Genomic DNA, 9,640 nt, shown 5'->3' on the forward strand with positions numbered 1-9,640 from the left:
TACAGGTAAAGGTGATCTGAAATGTGCATATCCGATCATTGCTAAAGTGCCTAAACTGGAGGCCAGGCAGAGATGGCACTGTGGGCCAGGGCTGGGTAGGTAGGGGCTCCTGAGAGGCAGGCTTGTGTGGTGGGCTGTTGGGCAAGCCAGGGAGGATGTGTTCTTGCGCTGGAGCATGAAGGCTGTGGTTTCTAGGCTGAGACCATTGGGGATGCCTACATGGTGGTTTCGGGACCTCCTTGGGGCAACAGGAGCCAGCTCATGGCCTAATGACCAACATGGCCCTGGACATCCTCAGCTCTGTGAGTGACTTCAGGATGAGGCACATGCTCGATGTGCCCATTTGCCTCAGGGCTGGACTGCATTCAGGTAGAGGGGGAGGCCTCGAGGGTGAAGGGCGAGATCAGTCTCTCAACCCCCACTGGGGCTTTGACTGGGACACCCCCGATGGCATGCTTCCGGACTTCTGAGATTTTAAAACTCTATGATAGAAACATTTTATGTTTCTTTTTTCCTTCTGTTATTTTAAGGTTCTGATACATTATAAATCAAAGAATCTGTGATACTTAGATCGAAATATATTTTTTGTTTGTTTTTGCCTCAGCATCTTTCCCTGTTGAGGAGCTGATAGTCTGATGGAAGAGGCTGGACGGAAACCTTATGTGGTCATGCAAATAACTAAATGTTTGCTGAGATGGGTCTGGGAGAGACCTCAGAGTCTATAACACACCCTTCCCAGGCCCCTACTCCTTCCTGTCTCCATGGTTCCCCTGACCTGCAGGATAAAGTCCATACTCACTGCCCCCCCAGAGCCCTCAAGTCCTTTGCTAACGTCTCCAACCTCATCTCCCACCCCTCCCCTCTTGGCCCTCTGTATTAGTCAGGGTTCTCCAGAGAGACAGAGCCAATAGGATATGTATATAAATATATGAGAGGGGCTTTATAGGGAAATTGATTCATGTGATTATGAAAGCTGAAGTGTCCCACAATAGGCCATCTGCAAACTGGATGCTGGTAGCATGGCTCAGTCCAAATCCAGAAGCCTCAAAACCAGGGAAGCCAATGGTGTGACGCATAGTCTGAGGCCAAAGGCCTGAGAGCCAGGTGTGCTGCTGGTGTGAGTCCTGGAATCCAAAGGCCGAAGAGTCTCGAGTTCGGATGGCCACAGACAGGAGAGGAGTTATCCCAGCTGCAGAAGAAAAAGAACAAGAGATTCAACTTTTCCTACGTTTTTGTTTCTCTCTGGGCCCCCAGCAGATCGGATGGTGCCTGCCCATACTGAGGGCGGGTCTTTCCCACCCAGTCTACTCAGGCTTACATGCTAATCTCTTCTGGAAACACCCTCATAGACACACCCCAAACAATACTTTACCACGTTTCTATGTATTCCTTGATCTAGTCGTTGACACCTAAGATGAAGCATCACACCCTCCATCCGTACTCAGCGGCTTGCAGTTTTTTCCGGACCTGCGGGCTCTCTGCTTTGTGCTTTTGCACGTGCTATTCCCTGCCCACGCCTTTTCTCATCCTTCAAGACATAGCTCATGCGTCACCTCCTCCAGGAAGTCCCCAGGGCTGGGTGAGAGGTCCTTTTCAGGACTCGCACAGCGCTGGTGCTTCCCCCTTCACAGCATTGATCACAGTTCACCTGTCTCTCCCTGCCAGGTTGGAAGCTCTCCAAGAGCAGGGACTGGCTCTGACTTATCTGTGTCCCCCCACCCCCAGTCTAGAGCCTGGCACAAGCGTCATCTCCTGGCTGGGCAATGTGGGAGACTCCGCATAGTTTTATCCTCACCCCGCAAGTGGAGTCCAGGATGTGAGGTGGGGAATGCAAGTGGGGGCGAGTGAGGCTGTCACAGGGACCTCTCTCTGGTCCATGACCTGCTGGAGCTCACTGGGCACATTTGGGTTTCAGGGCCCTGCATAGCGGGGGTCGTGGGTCTCACCATATCTCAGTACTGCCTCTTTGGGGACACTGTCCTGTCAACACTGCATCCCTGATGGAGTCCACGGGGCTGCGTGAGTATCTCATACTTCTATCCTTTCCAGGGAAGGGACTCCCTTAATAACTGTGGACCCTCACAGTTTCAAACAGTGCTTAGTAACCAAATCACCACCTGGTGGCAGCGTACCCTAGTTGTCATAAAGCAACTGGAAGGAGATGATGTATGTCATTGGTTCTCTCACTTTCCACAGGGTTTTTGTGATGATCTCATGAGGGAATTAGCAGAAAAAACAATGACTCAAGAGGAAGGAAACTTGTGTCCTAGCCCTGGCTCTGCAACTGGCTTGCTTCGTATCCTCAAATAAAACGCTCTTCCTCTAGGCCTTGGTTTCCCCATTTTACAAGTAGAAGACCCTTTCCAGTTTTGTTTTGTTTTCCTTGTCTATATGCCAGCTCCTGTAATGCCAAGGCAGCCCTGACACCACCATGAAGGCACCCCCAACATTTTCGGCCCTTGCTGGCAGCAGGAATTACTCCGATGGCATGGTTAGAGTAGCTGAAAATGTTGATGTCCGGGGGCCTCTACCTCTGGCTGTATTGGTTACGTGCTCCCTAATGTCGTTCAGTGCACATCCTGCATAACCAGATATGGCAGCCCCTTTAGGGAGTCCTCTTAAAAGAAAAATTAAAACTGCTTATCTTCTCTGACTCGGCCTTTATAGACTTCCCTACAAGTAGAAATTATGTTCCTAAGGGTTCTGACTTCATCTTGAGTTCTGCTTAACCTCAATCTGTATGATTTGCTTTTCCTTGGGGTCTCTTTTAGTGACCAACTATCCTGAAGAACAAGACGGCCAGAGAAGGGTACTGCGTAAATCACAATCGTGTGTATGACTGGTTGGAACTGGGGCTGCTGCAGGCTCTTAATGATTTTACCAGATACTGCATGCTGCCAGCAGGTGCTGACTTGATTACTACCTTTCTTCTCAGCAGACAGAATTCGTGTCAGCCGAAGCACTGTCCAGACACTGCTCAGCCTTGGTGAAGGCTACAAGATTGACACCAGAGGTCGCACTGAGCTGAAGGCGAGAGAACTTCCTGGTCTTGGTGGGAAAGATCCCAAAGAATCCAGTTTCTATGGACAGCAGGAGAGATTCTCATCTGATTGACGTGGCTGCCTGGAGCTGGGGATGTAGCTGATGACATTTACGTGTCCTCTCCACATTCTAAGGAAACATCTCTTCCGGTGAATCATTTGGCTCCTTGTGAGAAGAAGGACCAGGGCAGAGAAGTCACTTCTATCGATGACCTACCTGTGTAGCATGCTGGTGCANAAATGAATGAATGAATGAATGATAAATATGAATGGGATGTGATTAGGGCAAATCATCTTCCGGAGCTGGGGTAGAGGACAGACCGGGTGAGGCAGAGACTTGGGAGCACAGGTAGCAGGGCACATCCACGTGCTAATGTGTGAAGGTTATTGAATTACAGCGCCCCCTGTGGGCAGGGGAACATCACGATTATTCCTGTCCACCAGGTGCTGAGCGCGGAAGTGCCTGGCCAGAGGGGGCGCTGCTCCCCGGGCCTGGGTGGAGCCAGCACAGGCCGGCTGTAGGAGGGGCAGCGCAGGAGCTCTGCAGCGCTCAGACGGAAAGACGTAGGGGGAATAGTCACCTTCTTCACCGTGGCTGGCCTGGCTGGCATCAGGGGAGAAAGCCACGCTTCATTCACATCTGTGTCCCCAGCCCCTGGATCAGGGCCTTAGGAACAGAGATGGCGTTTAGGAAAGTTTGTGGATCAAGTTCAGGAAGTAGAGCTGGAACCAGCAGGTGAGAGGCAGGTTTCAACTAAACTCAACTTTTGAAAATCAGAGCTGCCTAAAGAGAAAAGCAGTTATCCCAGGAACTCTGAAGGGATGTGAGCAGGTGAGAGCAGCTGCTGGGACTAGGGGAGGTAGAGTGGGTGACAAAGTCTCCTCCAGTTAGAGATTCTGGGAGCCTGTCTTCTCCAAAACCATGACGATGAGGAGGAGGAAGACAGCAACCTCCATTTATTTAGCATTGATGTGCCTGGTTCTTTGGATTCTTTACCTCTAATATTCACTCCACATAAGAGGAAACAGGCTCGCACAGGTGAAGTGTTCTGCCAAGTAAACGGTAGAGCCAGGGTTTGAACCCACATCTGATTCCAAAGCCTACATTCTCTACAGTATGCCTGGGAAAGACATGGGTTTGGAAAATAAGACTTGTTCAGTATACCTGCACTCTTCTCCAGATGAAGCCCTGATCTGCCACTGTGGCCTTGTGCAGATGGGGTACCCAAGTCTGCTGCCAAGGAGCTCACGGTCTGGGGTCAGAGACAAAAAATGCAAGGTTACCTGCAATACAGGTAAAGGTGATCTGAAATGTGCATATCCGATCATTGCTAAAGTGCCTAAACTGGAGGCCAGGCAGAGATGGCACTGTGGGCCAGGGCTGGGTAGGTAGGGGCTCCTGAGAGGCAGGCTTGTGTGGTGGGCTGTTGGGCAAGCCAGGGAGGATGTGTTCTTGCGCTGGAGCATGAAGGCTGTGGTTTCTAGGCTGAGACCATTGGGGATGCCTACATGGTGGTTTCGGGACCTCCTTGGGGCAACAGGAGCCAGCTCATGGCCTAATGACCAACATGGCCCTGGACATCCTCAGCTCTGTGAGTGACTTCAGGATGAGGCACATGCTCGATGTGCCCATTTGCCTCAGGGCTGGACTGCATTCAGGTAGAGGGGGAGGCCTCGAGGGTGATGGGCGAGATCAGTCTCTCAACCCCCCCTGGGGCTTTGACTGGGACACCCCCAGATGTGCCCATTTGCCTCAGGGCTGGACTGCATTCAGGTAGAGGGGGAGGCCTCGAGGGTGAAGGGCGAGATCAGTCTCTCAACCCCCACTGGGGCTTTGACTGGGACACCCCCGATGGCATGCTTCCGGACTTCTGAGATTTTAAAACTCTATGATAGAAACATTTTATGTTTCTTTTTTCCTTCTGTTATTTTAAGGTTCTGATACATTATAAATCAAAGAATCTGTGATACTTAGATCGAAATATATTTTTTGTTTGTTTTTGCCTCAGCATCTTTCCCTGTTGAGGAGCTGATAGTCTGATGGAAGAGGCTGGACGGAAACCTTATGTGGTCATGCAAATAACTAAATGTTTGCTGAGATGGGTCTGGGAGAGACCTCAGAGTCTATAACACACCCTTCCCAGGCCCCTACTCCTTCCTGTCTCCATGGTTCCCCTGACCTGCAGGATAAAGTCCATACTCACTGCCCCCCCAGAGCCCTCAAGTCCTTTGCTAACGTCTCCAACCTCATCTCCCACCCCTCCCCTCTTGGCCCTCTGTATTAGTCAGGGTTCTCCAGAGAGACAGAGCCAATAGGATATGTATATAAATATATGAGAGGGGCTTTATAGGGAAATTGATTCATGTGATTATGAAAGCTGAAGTGTCCCACAATAGGCCATCTGCAAACTGGATGCTGGTAGCATGGCTCAGTCCAAATCCAGAAGCCTCAAAACCAGGGAAGCCAATGGTGTGACGCATAGTCTGAGGCCAAAGGCCTGAGAGCCAGGTGTGCTGCTGGTGTGAGTCCTGGAATCCAAAGGCCGAAGAGTCTCGAGTTCGGATGGCCACAGACAGGAGAGGAGTTATCCCAGCTGCAGAAGAAAAAGAACAAGAGATTCAACTTTTCTTACGTTTTTGTTTCTCTCTGGGCCCCCAGCAGATCGGATGGTGCCTGCCCATACTGAGGGCGGGTCTTTCCCACCCAGTCTACTCAGGCTTACATGCTAATCTCTTCTGGAAACACCCTCATAGACACACCCCAAACAATACTTTACCACGTTTCTATGTATTCCTTGATCTAGTCGTTGACACCTAAGATGAAGCATCACACCCTCCATCCGTACTCAGCGGCTTGCAGTTTTTTCCGGACCTGCGGGCTCTCTGCTTTGTGCTTTTGCACGTGCTATTCCCTGCCCACGCCTTTTCTCATCCTTCAAGACATAGCTCATGCGTCACCTCCTCCAGGAAGTCCCCAGGGCTGGGTGAGAGGTCCTTTTCAGGACTCGCACAGCGCTGGTGCTTCCCCCTTCACAGCATTGATCACAGTTCACCTGTCTCTCCCTGCCAGGTTGGAAGCTCTCCAAGAGCAGGGACTGGCTCTGACTTATCTGTGTCCCCCCACCCCCAGTCTAGAGCCTGGCACAAGCGTCATCTCCTGGCTGGGCAATGTGGGAGACTCCGCATAGTTTTATCCTCACCCCGCAAGTGGAGTCCAGGATGTGAGGTGGGGAATGCAAGTGGGGGCGAGTGAGGCTGTCACAGGGACCTCTCTCTGGTCCATGACCTGCTGGAGCTCACTGGGCACATTTGGGTTTCAGGGCCCTGCATAGCGGGGGTCGTGGGTCTCACCATATCTCAGTACTGCCTCTTTGGGGACACTGTCCTGTCAACACTGCATCCCTGATGGAGTCCACGGGGCTGCGTGAGTATCTCATACTTCTATCCTTTCCAGGGAAGGGACTCCCTTAATAACTGTGGACCCTCACAGTTTCAAACAGTGCTTAGTAACCAAATCACCACCTGGTGGCAGCGTACCCTAGTTGTCATAAAGCAACTGGAAGGAGATGATGTATGTCATTGGTTCTCTCACTTTCCACAGGGTTTTTGTGATGATCTCATGAGGGAATTAGCAGAAAAAACAATGACTCAAGAGGAAGGAAACTTGTGTCCTAGCCCTGGCTCTGCAACTGGCTTGCTTCGTATCCTCAAATAAAACGCTCTTCCTCTAGGCCTTGGTTTCCCCATTTTACAAGTAGAAGACCCTTTCCAGTTTTGTTTTGTTTTCCTTGTCTATATGCCAGCTCCTGTAATGCCAAGGCAGCCCTGACACCACCATGAAGGCACCCCCAACATTTTCGGCCCTTGCTGGCAGCAGGAATTACTCCGATGGCATGGTTAGAGTAGCTGAAAATGTTGATGTCCGGGGGCCTCTACCTCTGGCTGTATTGGTTACGTGCTCCCTAATGTCGTTCAGTGCACATCCTGCATAACCAGATATGGCAGCCCCTTTAGGGAGTCCTCTTAAAAGAAAAATTAAAACTGCTTATCTTCTCTGACTTGGCCTTTACAGACTTCCCTACAAGTAGAAATTATGTTCCTAAGGGTTCTGACTTCATCTTGAGTTCTGCTTAACCTCAATCTGTATGATTTGCTTTTCCTTGGGGTCTCTTTTAGTGACCAACTATCCTGAAGAACAAGACGGCCAGAGAAGGGTACTGCGTAAATCACAATCGTGTGTATGACTGGTTGGAACTGGGGCTGCTGCAGGCTCTTAATGATTTTACCAGATACTGCATGCTGCCAGCAGGTGCTGACTTGATTACTACCTTTCTTCTCAGCAGACAGAATTCGTGTCAGCCGAAGCACTGTCCAGACACTGCTCAGCCTTGGTGAAGGCTACAAGATTGACACCAGAGGTCGCACTGAGCTGAAGGTGAGAGAACTTCCTGGTCTTGGTGGGAAAGATCCCAAAGAATCCAGTTTCTATGGACAGCAGGAGAGATTCTCATCTGATTGACGTGGCTGCCTGGAGCTGGGGATGTAGCTGATGTGTGTGTTACGTGTCCTCTCCACATTCTAAGGAAACATCTCTTCTGGTGAATCATTTGGCTCCTCGTGAGAAGAAGGACCAGGGCAGAGAAGTCACTTCTATCAGACAGCAGGAGAGATTCTCATCTGATTGACGTGGCTGCCTGGAGCTGGGGATGTAGCTGATGACATTTACGTGTCCTCTCCACATTCTAAGGAAACATCTCTTCCGGTGAATCATTTGGCTCCTTGTGAGAAGAAGGACCAGGGCAGAGAAGTCACTTCTATCGATGACCTACCTGTGTAGCATGCTGGTGCACAATCCCTTCAACGCATTATCACTCATAGCAATAAGGAAAGGAGGACCAGTGTCCACACTTTATAGCTGAAGACATTCAATGAGAGGGGCAAAGTGACTCGTCAAAGTCACACAGCTCACAACCAGGTCTGATGGTTCCAAAGCTTATACCTTCTCCATAGCACTGCTGGGCTCCTACTCATCCCTCAGAACCCCAGCTCAGACATCACCTCTCACTGAAGCTTGCCCTGACCCAAGAACACCCCTCCTCCTCCTTCCTTTCCCCCAACAGTGACTGTCATGTCTTCTCTGTATACACACCATGCCCACAACCAGCCCTCTGCTCTTATAGTGTGATATTGGGTTGTCCTTGCCCAGGAGCACCTCAAAGGCAGAGAAAGGTCTGAAACCTCTGCATTCTTTTTTAATGTTAATGTTTTATAAAGGCAATGGCACAGCACTCCTGTCAATATCTTTTCTTCCTGTCCCACCTCCTTTTATTTCTCAGATTCCTCAGCTAGAGCCAGGCTTGGCAGAGAGGCTGGAACAGCCTAATTTAAAGGCCCATGGCTGGGGCCGGCCCCGTGGTGCACTCGGGAGAGTGCGGCGCTGGGAGTGCAGTGACACTCCCGCCACGGGTTCGGATCCTATATGGGACTGGCTGGTGAGCTCACTGGCTGAGCGTGGTGCGGGCGACACCAAGCTGAGGGTTGCGATCCCCTTACCGGTCACGAAAAAGACAAAAAATAAATAAATAAATAAATAAAGGCCCATGGCTGGCTGGGCCCCAGATACTGGCTGCTCCATGGAACTCACTTTATTACACTGTGGGATGTCAGAGCAGGAGGGTGCAGCTCAGAGAAGAGCAGCGACTTGTCCATGGTCACACAGCCTATGAAGGAATATGTGGAATCCTTTGCCCTGCGTGGCTGGGGTTATGGGAGAGTGAGCTGGGATAAGGGTAAGGGTAAGAGTGTCTTGTTTGGGGGAGTGGGAACTGGGTGTTCTGAGGAACAGAGGGCTCTGATGGCAGAAAGGGATGCAGAGAGGGGTGGGGAGGGCAGCACGCCAACCTCAAGTTCTCCCAAGGGAGGCCACCAGGTCCTTCAGTAATGAATGTTGGAATCACAGATCATAGAATCCTGGGATCTTAGCATTCCAGACCTGCTGGTCGTAGAGTTCATGATTCCTTATTTATGTATTTCTTTAACAGATAAAATATTTACTTATTTAATCCTCACAACAACTTTATGTTGTACTGAGGAAACTGAGACTCAGAGAGGTAAAGTAAGTTGGCCAAGGTCACACAGCTAGTGAGTGGCAGAGTCAGGCTTCGGACCTCCAGGCTCTGGGCTGCTATCCCCCAAGCTGTGGGAATCACATATCTCTGCCTTTGCTTCAGCTCAAGGAGGTTTGCTCAGGGACGGCCTTTCAATCCTCTTTCCTCTCTCTTCCAGGGAAAGGGCGTAGAGGAGACCTACTGGCTGGCGGAGAAGTCAGGTTTCCCCAGACCCCTCCCCACGCCTCTGGACATCAAACCTGGGTGAGTCAGAGGGATTTTCCAAAAAGCTCAGACACTTTTGTTTTAAATTTGATATTTGTTATTTTTCTGATTCTAAAAGTATTACTTGCCTAGTGTGGAAAGCTTGGAAAATAGAAACTTCGCCTAATATTCCATAATCACCACCTTTCCACTCCTGGGAGACAGCCGCTGTTAGCATTTTTTTCTGATGCATTCGGTGGGCATGAGGTTGGTGCTGCCTCGTCATTC

General features: G+C 50.4%; 1 pseudogene; it reads left to right on the forward strand.

The window, feature by feature from the left end:
* Positions 1-9,412, forward strand: part of LOC103589887 — a 50,729-nt pseudogene extending 41,317 nt beyond the window's left edge.
* The last annotated feature ends 228 nt before the right edge of the window (positions 9,413-9,640 follow it).

The sequence above is a fragment of the Galeopterus variegatus genome, unplaced genomic scaffold (genome assembly GCF_000696425.1).
Source record: "Galeopterus variegatus unplaced genomic scaffold, G_variegatus-3.0.2 Scaffold736, whole genome shotgun sequence".
Classification (NCBI taxonomy): Eukaryota; Metazoa; Chordata; class Mammalia; order Dermoptera; family Cynocephalidae; genus Galeopterus; species Galeopterus variegatus.